The sequence below is a fragment of the Taudactylus pleione genome, unplaced genomic scaffold (assembly GCF_031769625.1).
Source record: "Taudactylus pleione unplaced genomic scaffold, aTauple2 ptg000083l, whole genome shotgun sequence".
Lineage (NCBI taxonomy): Eukaryota > Metazoa > Chordata > Amphibia > Anura > Myobatrachidae > Taudactylus > Taudactylus pleione.
Genome location: NW_028284485.1, coordinates 8,370,983 through 8,388,660, shown reverse-complemented (window position 1 = coordinate 8,388,660; position 17,678 = coordinate 8,370,983).

Here is a 17,678-nt window from a genome sequence, read left to right as displayed (position 1 = left end):
ACCAGTGGGGACATGAGACCGCTGCCAGAATGGTCAGGTATGTGCCCCGCTCACAACCGCCATCCCACCTTACTACCAAGAGGTGACTTTTGCTAGCAGGTTTGTACTGTGTAGAAAAAAATCTGGTGATTCTGCTCGCTACACCTAGTGCTATATATCAATCTACACCAAAAGCTCAGGTGCACCACAGCTCCCAGCCAGACACAAACCCACGTGTTTATTTATTGAATACCCAATTGAAGGGAGACTGTTACTGCTTATTATCTCCCCATTGGAAGGGTCATCTAGGTGGATTTATGGTGGCATAATTCAACAAGTTTTCCACTTAAATAAGAGGAGCTCCGATGTATTGCAAATATCAGCACAAAACGCTCATGCTTAGATGAATCTATTGGATACTAAACATATTTGATACATCGAGCGGTGAGCAACTGAACTCTATTGTACCTAATTATAGATACATATACTCCAGTTTTATAGAGCTGTTACAAGAATTGCAACAATTTTTGTTGAATTTTATTCTCCATATAGAGATACTATATATGTTAATATTTAAATTGTACTATGTGTGTAATAAATGTTTTGTGATTCAGAGAAGTTTGCCATGTGGACCAATTAAGTATACCTATTACATAGCAAGAGCAGCGCAACCCAATTTTCTTTCTTGTTATTTCTGCTGTTTATGTCAGACTAGCAACTGAAATTAAAGGTTTGCAGTGCTATTGACAGTGTAGGAGATTAATGGTTTTTGAATTTGTTAATATAATTAATATATAATTATCAAATTAATTTTTATTTTTTTGTAATATTATGGTTTATGGAATAGTACAACTGGACTGCAATGGGACTTGTTCATGTGGGCTGAATTAAGGGAGTCCATTTTGATGGAATTATCAGTGGAAAAGTGTCAGTAGCAGACTGATCCCATCAAATCTCACATTTTCTTAAACAATTTCAGCAATCATTTATCAATTCTTAAACCATATATATTTCTATCAAATTCATCTAGTCTGTGACATCACTGCAACAGGTTTTATGGCATACAAATTTCTTTCCTAATTATTGTTTTGTCTCTTGTCCAGGAACAGCTCTTGTTATTTGTTCTGCAAATATATTATACTGTAGCTCTCTTCTTGAACATAGCATATACTGTATGGCACTAGATATAATAAAGTCTGTATTATTTTTCACATATGAATATGAAGCACAACTACCATTGACAATATAGTGTGAATGTTATTTAAGGCTGGAGAGGTTAGTTTCCTGTGAAATGCAGAAAAGGAAATTAATGGTTAAGCAAGCTGTGATGGTGGATGTTGATCCAATAGTAAATATATGATTTACATTTGAATTCATAAACTACACTTAATTTAACATTAACATTTTATTATGAGTTCATGGATCAACAATGTTTCTACAATTGTTCATTTTAAGTTTACTCATAGCATATATAGAATAGCAAACATCTATGTATTGAATGTACATTCCTATATACCAAGTACAAGTAACCAATGACAATGACTGAAATAGTAAAACTAAAAATAAATAACTTTTCATAATTAACCTTCTTCTAATAATTAATTTCAACCCACATACCCTAAAGATTGCTAGCCATCTACTATTATTCCTCCAAACCATACCTAGTTCTATACTGTATTACTTGCATGCTAACACTATGCATATCAAGCTACATTGTGCTTATGTTCAGTTGCAACACACCATAAAAATAATCAGCATTAATATTTGTTTTAATATATACAGCATTTATAAACATACAATAAGTGGTATTTATATAGCTGATTCCATTTCAGGGTAAATATCTTGAGTAGTACCAACTTTGTGATAATACCACTGGCAAGAACAATATGAAAGTTTTTTATTTTATTTCGTAATTTTAAGCTATTTTATTTATTTAATATAACATAAAATTATATTTATTTCAAAACATCTACAATAATAAAATATATGTTTCCCAATAATGACAGATAATTAAAAAATAAACAAAATTTTGTCATCACAGCTATCCCTGTATTTGTATGTGTGCAGGGGCTTAAGGAGAGGTCCTGCTGTGAAGACACTGTCATCTTCTGGTTGTGTCAGCTGACATTGCATGGCAGCACCTCCTATTATGTTTAAAATTAGGGTGTGCAGTCCAAGCCCCCCTTACTACTATATTTAGTGTATATTGTGTACACTTGAAGGCTGAGACACCTTCTATTTGGAATTTGCACCCCACCCATTTGCCCTTAGGTGTATTTAATCACCAGCCCAGGTTCCTGCAATTCTTTCTACATATTAGAATGGGCACTATTACAGGTAAGTCCTGGATAAATTTAAAGAAATGTGTTAGTATCAGGGATGTTAGCAATCCATCTTATGGGGTACACCTTGACGTGATTGATGGGCAAATATTTTTGGCCAAACATGTACTAAGAACCTCACTTATACTTCATGTTCATTGTAGAGATTAACAGGAATATTTTGTCTATCATTGCAATTAGTACCTAGAGTGTGCACCTGCATTCTATGTCTCCTGCATTGTGGAATACTTGCCACCTTCCAGTTTAAAACCCAAAGGTCCATGGAGGTGATGGGAAGATGGAAAATGTTCCAGCACTATAACTAAATTATGTTTTGATGTGTAAGGGTGAGTAATTTAATGGGGGGTTTTCAATAACAATTTATTGGATTTCTAAGTTTTTGTTTAAACATTAATTATTTGTAATAACTGAAAAAAACTCTAATTCAAACCAACTGAACATGTCCATCTTTTTGTAAAATTACAAAATAAAATTTCATATTTTATACTGTACTATTAACCGTATAATATTGTTTAACTCTAGTCTCTTTGTCACCCCATATGTATTTATCTCTCTCTTTTTCTCTCTCTCACATTTTTACCTTCTCACTCAGTTGCTCTTTTTTATGTAAATTTAGTAAAATGAAGATAAAAATTACAATTTATAAGAATTTTGATAAGGGAATTAGTTTCTGCAAGACAACAAAGAAATACAGCTATAGTGAATAAATAAATCTTATTTTACATAAGTAATCTACTTTGTAGACAAATGTTGTTCCCACCATCATATTTGTAGTAAACCAGGATGTTTGCAATGAGAATTAATAATTTGAATATATTAAAATGTGTGCAGCATGTGTTCAGTTCCTTTCATCTGTGACATTCCTAATTACATTGTTGAACTGAATGATGTCCATATGGAATGCACATATTTTGTTTTACATCATGCATGCACAAACTTTCATCATTCTAACTGAAGAACATCAGTGTATTAAAGTTAAATAGCAAAATACAGTAAAGAAACCCTCCTACGCTTTAGCGAATAAAGACAAGTAGGCTGTGATCATATAGAGGACCATATTGAGTTGGACACAAGCCATGTTTTTGTATAAAATATGCGTTTTTGTATATGCGCAGGTGCACCAAAATTGTGTAAGTCTGTGCATAAAAAAAATACATACCCTTGATTTGCCTCACTTTATACCTGGGTAGACGCATTAAAGGGAGAAGGACAATGCAAACAAAGATAGATTACAGTATGTGTTCATTATATACAATGTTGGTACATGCATCTGTTGTGGATGATCAATGCAAAGATCGGTGCTGATGAGACACTTTAGGGTGTCTTTGAGAGGAAAAGTATTTTAAAAGTCTGACCAAGCTGAAAGACAAATCACCACCAGGATAGTTTTATTACTGGCTTTGCTGACAACAATGCATATCCGTACATCATGTTTGTTGCTGTCCTGTTTTGCCATGATTTTACAGTACTTACTCTTTGAAACAGTAGTTATTTGTAAATTATTATTAAGAGTACTACATACTTTATTTTCAATATTTCAATGTCACTGTAGAGAAAATGAATCTTGCAGTTTAACATTGTCAACTTTCTTTCAAACATAGCAAAGAAAGAAAAAGTTCAGGCACAAATTTAATGAAGTGTTTTCCAAACTCAAAAAAATTTTTAAGTGAAAAATAGACATTTATAAAAAGTGATCATTTATATCCACATTTGGTATAAACTATATACCAATACTCTGAACCACATTAATTGTGTGATTTAATGCAAACAAGAGATCTGACATTTCAGATTAACAGAAAGACAAATCTCTTTCACTTCCAAAAAAATAGGTTTCACTTTGTGTACCATAAATATTGAGCATGACTGGCTTTGCTAAATATCACAGTTGATTGCCTCTGAGTTTAAAGTGACATGCGATGCAGCTAGAGATTAATATGCCTTATGACAAGCACTCAGTTGCTTCATTCATCCAAACCAAATTATGATCCATTTGTAAATTACTCCTTTCAAATATAGTTACTGCAACTGCACAGTGGAACTTGAAGTAGCAGATGTTTATGCTTCACTATGAACTTTATCCAACCATGCTGCTTTTATCATGTTATGATCATGCAATGGTGGCTATTCAATTGTGATTGGTTCCTTTACACTTTCTAATTAAACTTTCACTAGTTAAATTAAAATTTCAAGTGTGTCCCTGTATCCAGGACCAACTTAGGAAGGTTGTCAGGGCCTAGTTAATTTATGACAAAATTTTCTTTAAACAAAGTCATTGTTCTGCCTGCAGTTGGAAGAGTGCTTCTGTTTCTTTTTGAAGATGCAGATAAAAAGACCTCAAATGCTGTTCTCTTTTACAATATTAGCCAAGTCAAACCAATGGTTTAGCAAAAACATATAAGAGCTCTGTAGAAAAATAATGTTTCCTCTATGCTAACCTCCTAATCATCTTCTCAATCCAACTTCAAAATGCACTGCAGCCAAATTTGACCAATGCTGCTCCATCTGATCTTGTTTTGATTTTCCTCTTTTCCTCAATGTCTTATTTGAACAGTTTAAATTTTACACACATTTTAAAACCTAACATAATATCAAACTTAGTTAAATTAATTCTTCTCTCCAAAAAATACATTCATTTGAACATTAAAAAAAATAATTTCATAACTTTAATATACATTATGAAATGTTTAGCAAGTCTCTAATTAAATTTTTTGTCTTAATAATCAGCAAAAAAATATTTTATTAGCTCTTTTTTTAAGGAAGTCCTTAATTTATTTTGTAAATGTGCTTCTTAATTTATTTTATTTAAGGAGAATATGGCATAGAAAATGATTTATTATGCAGTTTCCATACACTGTTCCTCATTATTTTCCTTCACATTTACGCTTTACAGCAAACACTGCATAAAACTCTAAATTGCAACATAAATATTTATAAAATAGTACTTTTTACTATTGTAACAACGGAACAAAAAAAATTACTCTGCAAGCTCCCAAACCATCCACATGTAATGATTAGAATACATGTCAATAGAAAATATTATTCTATTGTCAGCTGATAAAATGTAAGTAGAACCTGATTTTCTTGGATGCACTGCAAAGACTAAGCTACATATAGAAGTTACATGACTTGCCCTATCCGGCATATGGATCCTAACCTGGCCTCAACCATATTGCCCCGATTCCATGTGACCCTACTTTAATGTTATCCATTATGCTTAATCTCTCTTGTTACTGGTCTCTTGCATTGATCCTGCACTCTTAACCCCCACTCCCCACTCCTTCCCATGTCTATCTTCACTCTGTTTCCTGTATGCTAATTTTAAAGTAAGCATTACACCATTATTTGTTTTTGGTGTCTATCATATTGTATGTCATATATTATTTGTAGAGTGAGACTATTTTCATGCACCTACTGTATAATGTGTACTCAGGCCCTGATTCAGACCCACTCGAGAGCGGCTGTCTGCTCGCAAGTGGGTCAATGTTCTGCACTGAGCATGCGCACGACGGAGGGAGCTCCGTCATGCGCATGCGCCAGACGCGACGAGCGAAGAAAAGTCCTTTGCTCGTTGTGTCTGATCAAAGGGGGCGTGCTGTCGATGTTGATTAACAGCACGCCCCCTTTGGTGGGCGTGCCGGGGGCGTACCTCCCTGACGGGGACGTTCCCACGGGAACGCCTCCCGTCAGAAGCCGGCCCACTGACATCACTAGTGATGTCAGTGGGAGTGATTTTGGCTCTGATAGAGCCAAAATCACTCCGGAGCTTGCGGTTGAAAACCTCAACCGCAGGCTCCGGCTCACAGTTTCGATGGTCGCGATGGTCAAGACCATCGCGGCCATCAAACTGCACGCTCGTATAGCCTGTGGGTGGTGACCCACAGCTATACGAGCGTCCAGGAGGACGCTCTATTTTCATGGAGGGCGGCCCTCATTCAGAGCGTGCACTCTGCTCAGAGCGTACGGCTCTGAATAAGGGCCTCAGTCCTATGTTAATTTTAAGGTCTATTTGATTGCTGTTTTCTTGATATTATGTAAATAAAAACAATTTATATAAAAAAAGCATCTTATCTGAAAAGACTGATTGTCTCAGATAACCCAGTAGGTGGAAGGTATCCTATGGTATTACAATGCATTTTGTCTCCAGGGACTTCATCAGGAGGGTGAAATTGCTTATTCCTCAGATTAAGCTTCCATGCCTATTGTACAAACACAATATCTCTTACTAAACTTCCTATACAAAACACTATTCTCGATATATAGTTTTAAATATGGTTATTGGTATATTGCTTGATGCTTTGTAGCCTTCCCAAAATTAACCTGCTGCAGTTTTTGTAGTTTTAACCTTTTTGTGGCTTTCCAATATACTGCTCTCATTATCTCACTAGCAATACTTAGTAGGAAATAAGGGATAGCAAAAAGGGGCATGGAATCAAAAGGTAAAGAAGAGAATTGGAATACATTTGCTGCATGAGACCAGCTTTTCCACCACCCTTTTCATCCATGTACAGTATGTACAGTATGATTAAATCACACGTCACAGAAAGTATGTTGGTGCACATGGCTAGACGTGTAAATGTTGTAACTTTTTTCATTTGCCAGCACTACAGTACAGTATGTGGAGGAGATACTGTATGTTTTCAACCTTTCTACTTTTTTATATTTTCCCAGAAAACTTGGTGGTAGTAAAGATGACAGAACTTAAAACATATATTCCAAATTCTATGTCTGTCATTTAATGTATTTAGTGCCCAGCCTTTCAAATTAGATGATCTCCATACACAAGAAAACTATAAATTAATTAAGAAATTGTTTTTTTCGAATATCCATCATATTTACTGCAATGATTATATGATACCCACTGTGAATTACAAACTTAATAGAACATCATCTACAGTATTTTGGCTATGAAACCAGTTTCTTCTTAATAAATGGCCATTATAGATTAACTTTTACTGCAAACACAGCAGCACTGTAATATAAATTATATTTTCAACACCATATGGACTAATACTAAAATAAGTATTGACAATGTTTTTTATGTTTTACAATAATTATATTTTATATTTGGAATCAGGATATTTATCTAATTTAACAGTTTCAAACTGTTTTACTTTTGTTAATAGTGAATAATCTGTTAAAAATGCATACACTTAGTATTATATTTACTAAAATGCAGATTTCTAGAGGTGGAGATGTTGCCCATAGCAACCAGTGAGATTTTACTTAACACCTATCTAGCAACTTCTAGAAGATAACTAGAATCTGATTGGTTGCTATGGGCAACATTTCCACTTCTAAAAACCTGCACTTTAGTAAATATACCCCTTAGTGTCCACTTACAACTTTACAATAGTGGTATGCAGAAGAGCAATTCTGAATGTACAGCATGTGAAACCTTATGTGCTGCAGCAGCAGAAGACCACATTTGGTTGCTGTCATTCTAGCCAAGAACAGTAAGTCAGCATATAGCTGACTTACTGTTCATGCTACCTAAGCTTAAACTAATAAATAAAGTCATAGACAATGTATAGTTTGGAAAAAAAAGAGGTCACAGCCAAATTTATTAAACTGGAATTGATAATTTAATCATGGTGGCTAAAAAACAATACTATCTCGGCCACAGCCCTTAATATAAAGATTTGAATTACTAAATGTGGGTGGAATTTCCACCCCCTGCACAAACCACTTAGGTAATACCATCTCCCCCTAAGTAGCATAGTACTGGTCCTTCCCTAAGATGGAGATCTGGTCCTCCCTTACGGTAGTGATCAACTTGTCTCTCTTAAAGGGGAAATGCTAGCCAAGCTCTGCTGTGCTAAATTGAGCCACTGAGGAGCACTGCTTTCCTCCAGATGTACCTTCCCTGTTCGAAGAAGAAACATAAATTACATTCCAATGATAAATACTGCTAACTTAACCCAAATTGATGGTTGGTAAAGAGGGATCACAAACTGGAAAGAGGAAGCTGACTCCTCCAACCTAAATAAAATGTTTTGCTTGACAACACTACTGACAACTCATTAATTGTAAACAAAAGAACTGGTACTTCTTCCATAAAAAACAACAAGCTTGCATTGTCTCAAACTTATGCAAGCTTTTGAGTATTTTAAACTGAGTTGTAACAGCTCACAAAAATGTACAATCTGTACAGTTTGTGAGTCCAAAGTCAGCAGAGCAAGGGATGTTAACCATCTAAACACCTCCTCCCTGTTACATCATTTGCAGCGAGTTCATGCAACATATGTAACAAAATTATAATAACTTTTTATATAATAACAAGCAGTTGAGTGTTAGGTACCAACAGTTTGGACCAGCACATGCAAATCTCCACTGGCAACAGCCCGTCATCAACCTCCTCATTAATATTTGAAGGTAGACCTTCCAAAAAATGTTTTGTGGGGGCCCAAACAAATCAACCACTTTAGACACAAAAGTGCCAATCCTCGTCACTGAAGTGCTTGGTTTGTTACAATTTACATATGTATTTGAATATACAACATAAGGGTGGCTGGGAGGGCCCATGGACAATTCACTTATTGCACCACTTTTTGTTTTCTTAATGGGCTGTGTTTTTGCTTAGACAAACATTTTTATTTACTACATATGTTTTAAAATAAATTATTATTATAAATAATAATAATTACAATGTTAATAGCAAAGGTTTAATGACAAGGGTTATATAATACAGATATTAGGAGGCTGATCTGCTGGCCATACTGCCTGCATTCCTTTTGTCATAATTTTTTAAGTGTCAATCAAACAATTAAATTAGCTAACTAATCAGTCCTACCTTCCCTTACCTGCTTTCCACTACATACATATTCCACCTGTGACCTAGTTTTTGATTAATGAAAACATTTTTGGTTTCTGTGAGGTTGAATAGTTTAATAAACTGCCATCCTGTTTGCCTCTGCTGTGTGGCAGTGTTTTATAGAAATGCTATAGTGTTTTAAACTGCTGTATTTTTGTGCCGCTTCTCTGTTGTTTAGTTTAGCCAGCCACCCTTCTGACAATATTGCTGAACAATATTGTGAGCTTTGAGGTGGTCAAAATTGACTGGAAATTAATGTTATTGACAATAATAATACTGTAGAAACAAAAAAACAGGCCCAAAATATTTGATTTTAGCTATTTCATTTTTTTTTTTTTACAAAAGTTCAGATCCAAAAGAAAAACATGTGAGGGTTGTTTTGGCAAAACAAAATCATGATGATGAATTAGAACCAAAACACAGGAGTCCACTCACATCTCAAAAGGTGGGACTAAGATGGTAACAGATAATAATGATATGTACTATGGTTAGTGTATAAGGAAGAAAGTCAGGTAGAACAGAATGATAGTGTTTTTCTAGTCTGAACAAACATGTAGATGGAACTCTGAAATGAAAATCTATAGCCAAACTTTACTTTTGAAAATTATGAAATTTTTAGCCTTGAACATGTCCTCTTCTGTACATCTGTACACCTTGTGAAAAAACTAATTGCCTGAAATGCATTGAGATATGTCTTTGAAAAAGTGCAAGTTTGAGTTGAGTGCTGCAACCATCATATCATCGTTACTCCTTTTAGTTTTACAGTAAATGTACTGAAATAGCTTTGTGCTAATAAATTTGTTCTTTTACTTAGGAGCCTCTCTGCATTTTGTTTCTATTTAATTGAGTTGTATATGCAAATATTGTTTTTAAAGCATATTAAATATGGACATTATTTTAAAGCACTTAACATTTTTCTCACAGCCTATTGAATTAAATTTAATATTTATAATAGAAAAATACCATAAGCAAAGAGATGATTTTGTGTATATTTTTTACACTGTTTCCAGTATTCAGAAGTGTTAATGGTTGGTTGAATACAATGGAGCTTTATTAAAATGCACATTAGGGGGCTGATTTTGAGTCAATGGATCTCTGTGCATGGATGCAATTGGAAAGTTTGAACATACTGTACAGAGCATGCACAAATGTGTTATTACACATTTTTCAAATCTCTGCCCTATTCTGAGTCTGACAGAACTTAGAGAGGTTTGGATTTCCATAAGATTGGGTGTTTTGGGAAGGAACTGGCCTGTGACAAGGTGATCCGATGGAACTGCACTGATTTGTAGGAGTATCAAAGGAGTGTCATGGATATGTATGTAAAGCTCCATGCAATTCTGATTTGTATGCATGGCCATGGAAATTCTGTTTATGATGGATCTGTTGTATCTGGTACAAGTGCTAATAGTAGGGATGACAGTTAGGGTAGTTGGCTTAAAATCAGAGAGTGGCATTGCTTCCCATTTGCAGATGCATTGACTTCTTCATTAGCTGAACATAATCTTGCATTAGTATAAGGTAGTAAATCTGCCTTCCTGGTTGCCCACAACTACAGACACTTTGCATCCAACTGAGAATCAGCCCCTAAGTAGATAGTGTACTGTACTTATCATATAACTGGAGAACAGATGCAAAAGCTGGAAAAGTATTGGGAGACTTCATTAAAACATATGCCTGTAACAGCTGCTGAATTGTAAATAGTAACAGGTACTGTAGACAGGTTATTGTATAATACATTCAGAGGATGGACCTCAGTGATTGGAATCCAGACTATGGGTTTAAATTATGTTTATAAACCATGTCCTTGTCCCGCATTGTTTTGTATTACAATTAACTGTTTTTCATGTGTGCTCATTTATGTACTGTGTAAGGCACTGTGGAAACTTTTTGGCACCATATAAATAAAGGATAATAATAAATAATAATAATTCAGTGATGTACACCAACTATCAGGCCCATAGTCTCTGATGATGAATGGTCTGCTCATGCACAGGACCCATTCTGCACATGTGCAGAACAGGTCTTGCAAAGCGCAGAATGGATTCTGCGATATTGCCAACAGACCCTCCCAAGCCGTACCATGATTGGCATACCACTGCATTTGAGGCTGGGGTGGGGTGTGGCTGGCCATCATTCCTGGAAATGGGGGCATGTTGTCCTGTTTTCTGGAAAGGATGAGGCCAGGGTCTGCATTGGTGGACACAAATTCCCGGCCTCACAGCTGCCAGGACTCAGTCAGGCTGAGGTAAGCTTCAGCTACCGCAGCCTGGCCAAAGGGGCAACCATTGTGGCTAATGTTTGTGATGGTGATTGCAGGCTATGATCTTGGTCGCAGCAATGGGATCACAGATGTAGCAAGGAGGTATCTATTTCACACAGACACCTCTTGCTGCATTAGCATTTTAGATGGATGGAATTGCACAGCCTCTTGTATGCGGCTCTACAATTCCATCCATCTCTGAATCAGGCCCTGTATAAGTAAGAGGAGTGAAGGATAAATCTGTTCAAGTATTGTAGGTAATTAGGCTGAAAATATTACAGGACTGGAGTTTGGCTTATCCCTCATATGGCAGATATTGCTGATGCAGGTAAAGAATGAAAAGCAACAGGATATGCAATGCTTGTACTTATGATGCACTAGTAACATGATTGGTAAGACAGGTAGCAGGATTTATGTGTCATTGGAGCAATGAGGCTGACCAGTTACAGGACTCAAGGAGCTGGATTAAGCACTAACAACAGAGGGTTTCAGTGATTTAGCACTAAAATAAAATGGGATGAAGTTGAGGGTAAGACAGGAGCCAGAATATCATATAGAAAGCAGAGTATAAAAATAGGCTGGGGCCAGAGGTTCTAGGACTCTGCAAGATCGCTGTCAAGCTAAAGGTTAGGTTTCCAGTCAAGAAATTCAGCAACAGGCTCAGAAATTTCAGTACATGCACAAACAATGACATTGCATAGCTCTGATACAATAGACCACTCTTAAGGAATCTAATGTAGACCCAGATTGAATGACCAATTACAGACCAGAATGAAAGCTTCCTTTTCTAGGAAAGGTTATTGAAATATTGGAGGCAACTCAACTAAAAACCAGCCTGTCATCAAATGATATCTATGATCCATTCCAATAAGGATTCAGTAGAAGACATAGCACTGAAACAGCCCTGGTATATGTGCTTAATTATCTTCTGATAGCAAGAGACAGGGGTGAACGTTCATTCTTGATCTTTTTGGATCTCTCTGCAGCATTAATTCCATGGATGATGGGATGCTAAGTGAGCACCTGAAACATTTCTCTGGACTGGATGGCACAGTCCTTAGCTGGTTCAAATCATTTCTCACCAGCAGGTCACTGGGTTTCTTCTGGAGTAAACTCTTCATCACCAGTGCCACTTCCATGTGGTGTCCCAAAGGGTCATATACTATCTCCCATGCTTTTTGCAGTATACATGCTACCACTGGGTGAAATAATGAGATGTCATGCCCTGGTCTTCCACTCTTATTCAGATGATACACAACTGTACCTGTCCTTTGTTCCATTTACTGAGAACCCAATAACAACCATAAATGGATGTCTAGCTGAGCTCCAGGAGTGAATTCATGCCAGTTGGCTGCGACTGAACCCTGCTATAACATAAGTCCTTAAGATAGGTCACAGGATAACTGTTGCATAGCCAACCAACAGGATTTATGCTACAAACTAATGAACATGTGCGGAATCTTGGTGTTGTCTTGGATAGTTTTTTAATACCTAAACATAAGGTATCAGCCACATTCAAATCCTCATTCTTTCATCTGAGGAACATAGCCAGCATCAAACACTTAATTCCCTCAAAAGATCTGCATAAAGTCATACATGCATTTATATCATCACGCCTAAACTACTGCAACACTCTCTACCTTGGTATCCTAGCAAAATAATTGCACAACTTGCAAATAGTACAATGTAGCTGCCAGACTATTAATCAGCCAGCCCCATTCCAGCCACATAACATCCATTCTCTACTCTCTTCACTATAAAATGGCAAATGATATTCAAGATTGGCTTACTGACTTTCAAAGCCCTATATGACCAGGACCTAAGGTACTTGAAGCAGCTTCTGATCTTTACTGTCCCACTCAATTACTGTGATTCATTGACAAAGGACTATTAACAGTACCTAGAATATCCCCAAATTAATTTTGGGGTAGAGCTTTCAGCTTTGTGGCACCAACTCTATGGAACTCTCTACCCTGCAAAGTTCAAGAAGCCTTCATTCTAAAACCACTCAAAAATAGACTCAAGACTTTCCTGTTCACCTAAGCATTTCACTAATGTCCATTGTTAATGTTGTTTTGTATTTTGTGCTGTAAAGACAAATGTAAAGCAATGAGGAGCCCATTCAGACTCGCTCGCTAGATGTGTATGCTTGCATCCAGCGTATGCAAATTCAGCACACACCCAGCAAGGCTGGCGATCGCACTGCAAGGCATAAGCACACCCACTATGTCATTGTGTATGCAGACACACACCAGCCTGTCTTAAGGTGCCCATTTGTTCATGTCATCTCCAGGAAGTGTATGCAACCATCGGTATATCAAGGACCATTGGAAGCGAATGCAACACTTGAGGTTGACTGTGATCACTTCAGTGTGAAATACAACCAGGTGACATGTACTATGATGCTGCCTGTTAATTATGCATGCCTCTACAATGGCATTAGAACACTCAGACTCACCTGTGTTTACACTTCTACTCCCCCCATTTCTAGTGGCCTGCCCATCACCACCCACAAATGGTTTCTCCTGTCACTCACTCTGCTGGGCAGTCTATGCGCAGTGATCAAACGCTTCCTGAGCTTTTGTACTACTTTGTGCACTGTGATGCATATGCATGTGCAGAATGCAAACATTGGCCAACTACGAGCAAATGCTTCTTAGTGTCTGGGTCTGAATCAGGTCCTGAGTCTTCTTAGGAGAAAGTGCTATATAAATAATAATAATAATAATAATAATAATAATAATAATAATAATAATAATAATAAAAAATGAAAACAATCAGTGATAATCAGAGTTTTTTTGAGAGCATTGAAAGAAAACTGACAGCTGTAGAAATACACCCTGAGTATGCTCAGGGAACAGAAAGCAAGTCTTATCTGTTATTTTTCCAAGTACAGGACTGTGACAACACTTACATATTAACAAGTAACTTCCAGACATTAAGAGAGGGGTGATTCCACACAGAAACTTTGCGTATATTTCAGAGACATATGTAACAAAGAAAACCAACATAGTATAAGGATATAAATGACCTCCTGAGGGTCTGAAATTAGTGATTGGTGTTGCTCCCAAGAGTCAAAAAGGTACTGTGTTACAAAGAGGAAGAAGTAGACTCTTTGCTGAGTCATGTTTTGAGTTATTTGTATGTATTAAAACAAAAAATTTTAAGAGTTAAAAAGATTGGTATAATATCCTGGCAACCAGTATTAGACAATACTTGACCAAACATAAAATAATTATCTAAAGACATATTGAATATAACCACTGATCAGATGTATCTTGTACATGTAGTTAATAGATCCTGGATAGATGACTCTCCCTAAAAGGGAGAGGGTGAATCATTACAGGGGATCAACCAATATCAGTGGGGGAAGGAAATTTTCTACAAGCAAGCATCAATGTAGTGGTTGCTACCAATTGACAAAATATTTTCTGTATGGACAATTCTAATACGGTTTCAATGCATTATTTAGGATTGTGTATATACTGTAAGTATCTTGAAAATTAATGATTATCCACAAAGTAGTACTGATATTATTGTGACTTGGAGTGGTATTAGGCCCTCATTCAGAGTCGATTGCAAGAAGTGATCGCTCACTCTGAATGAGGGCGGGCACTTCTTGTTTTAAAGTGCTGCCTCCAGGCTGCAAGCTAAGCTGTGGGCTACCACCCACAGCTTAGCTTGCGATCAGGGTGATGGTTGTGATGGTCATCAACATCGCGACCATCGGGGCTTATGACCAGACCATAAGGTTGGGTCTGGGCACTCGTATGCCCCAGGGAACTTCCTGCTCTATTTGAGCAGGAAGTTCCCCACTGATGTCAGTGGGGCCTCCCCCAAACGGCAAACGTTCTGACTGGAACACCCCCATTTGGCCGGGCACGCCCCCAGCCCGCCCAGCAAATGGGGTGAGCTGTCACTCAACAACGACAGCTCGCCCCGTCTGCTACAAGACCCCAAGCCAGGTCACGCGCATGCACACGATGGAGCCAGCTCAGTCGTGCACATGCTCTGTGGAGACCATCGACCCGGTTGCGAGCGCATCGGCGCTTGCGACCAGTTCTGAATGAGACCCTTAGTTAGTATCCTCTCTAGTTAGGAATAGGAAAATAAATAAAAAATATTTCTATATTTCTTAATTACATGTCATCAGGTGATATATTAAACAAGGCATTTTTAGCATTCACGTTGTTCACAAATGAACACTGTGTAGCCTCAAATTGTATGTGATGCACAATCCATTTAATTCATCATGCAATAATATCATTTAAAATGCAACACATGAAGTGGGAATTTCTCAGCAAAAATAAAGTGTATAGATTATTGGGGTTATAGTGAATCCTCACTGCTTCTATTTCTCCCTTGTGTGCTGTTATTATAGTAAATCCTCATAATATGCAGTCTGGAAGCCAGCGGACCTAATCCCGACAGTCGGCTTCCCGACTGCTTAATCCCGGCGAGGGTTAAATGGACTAAAGTGATACTTTTATAATCTCCATACTGTAATTTTGACTGATTGATTATGTGGATCTTATTGGATTATTAAGAAATCTGGATCACCTCTACATTACTATGTGAGTTGGGGTATGCTTATGTGGAAAGATACATTTATATATATTTCCACTCCTTATACTATGTGAGTTTATGATATGCCCAGCACATTTATTAGTGGTGGCAAGGTTCTATCCTTTGGATTTCCTTCAGTTAATACACTGCTCCATTTCTACACGGGATTAATTCTTTAACCATTTGTATAAAGATAATTTTGCTGTACTTCTCATTTTTCCTTTTTCTGTTTTTCGTAATTTCCATATCCTGCCCATTTGGAGTTGACCTCTATGAGGGAAGAGTCGCCAGACATCATTGGGGTTTGACTGTGTTATTACTTTTCATTGTATGTTTGTATCGCCATGGATCTGATCCCCGATTTTCATTACCAATGTATCCTTTTGCCTTATTGGGAAACCTTATGGGAAATAGGATTGGGCTGACACAATTTTTTGCACCAGAATTCCACTTAACATTTGTGTTATGTTAAATGACAGGTGTCTAAATCTAGACGCCTGTAATTTTACCGACGATGGGAGACCGACGCCTGGCATTCCGATCAAAGTGATGCCAGGCACTGAGCGCAGACAGCCATGGGGGGGAGGGTAAGGTGTAGGGCTCCTGGGAGGGACTTAGGGCTAGGCACCCCCCAGGAGGTTAGGGTTAGGCTAGGGGGAGGGAGAGTTAGGGTTAGGCACCCCCAGGTGGAGTTAGGTGTAGGCACCCACCGGGGGGCTTAGGTTTCGGTGGCGGGGAAGGGGAGGTTAGGTTTAGGCACTTAGAGGTGGGATAAGGGTTAGGCACTAGGGGGGAAGGTTAGGGTTAGGCATCCCTAAGGGAGGTTTACGGTTAGGCGGTAGAATTAGGTTAGTGAATACTTACCTAGGGATGATATGGATTTTCATCCTTGTTGGGCTGCCGCTGCCGAGATTTGAACTGCCGGTCAGGGGTCCAGCGGTAAATCATACTGATTCCGTCCTCACTGCTTCTATTTCTCCCTTGTGTGCTGTTATTATAGTGAATCCTCACTGCTTCTATTTCTCTCTTGTGTGCTGTAATAGCAGTGGACAGGGGACTGAGAGCACAGTGAGATGATTCTAACCCTGATGCAAATAAGTAATGCTGGATCTGCTTTTAGGGAAAACACAATCACTACAAACACTGATAGAAAACCAGCACAGGGGAGGCATATAATGGGACCCACAATGAGAGTTCAACTGAAATATACAGATTTAGTAAAAGGTAACTAATGCTAAAGAAGAGGAGGAAGGCTGTTGAAATGTTTACAAAGATAGTCCTAACTAATGTGGCATACAATAAAAATATAAACTTATAGACATATACAGCAGTCTGGAACATTAATATAATGGGTAACACAAACAATACCACACCTACCAGGAGTTACCTAGCTGTCCAGTCCATTCACAGACTGGAACCGCTTGTGTCAGACACGCATTTTGCCAGGTAATGGCTTGCTCACTTTGCTATAGTAAGTTTAAAGTGCTTGTGCAAAGACTGCTAGGTAACTTCTGGAGTGTCCATGGTTTTCCTTCACCATTTCTTTACACAACAGTGCATTTTTGTTCACACCCAGGATAACGCTTGCACTGTAGTGGTTTTTCAGAATATTTTGTGCATGTGCAGTAGCAATTAATTTCTCAAATATGTGAATAATGATGAAGCAAACTAAAATGAATAACAAACAATGCAGAGTTAACTGCTACATGGAACATTG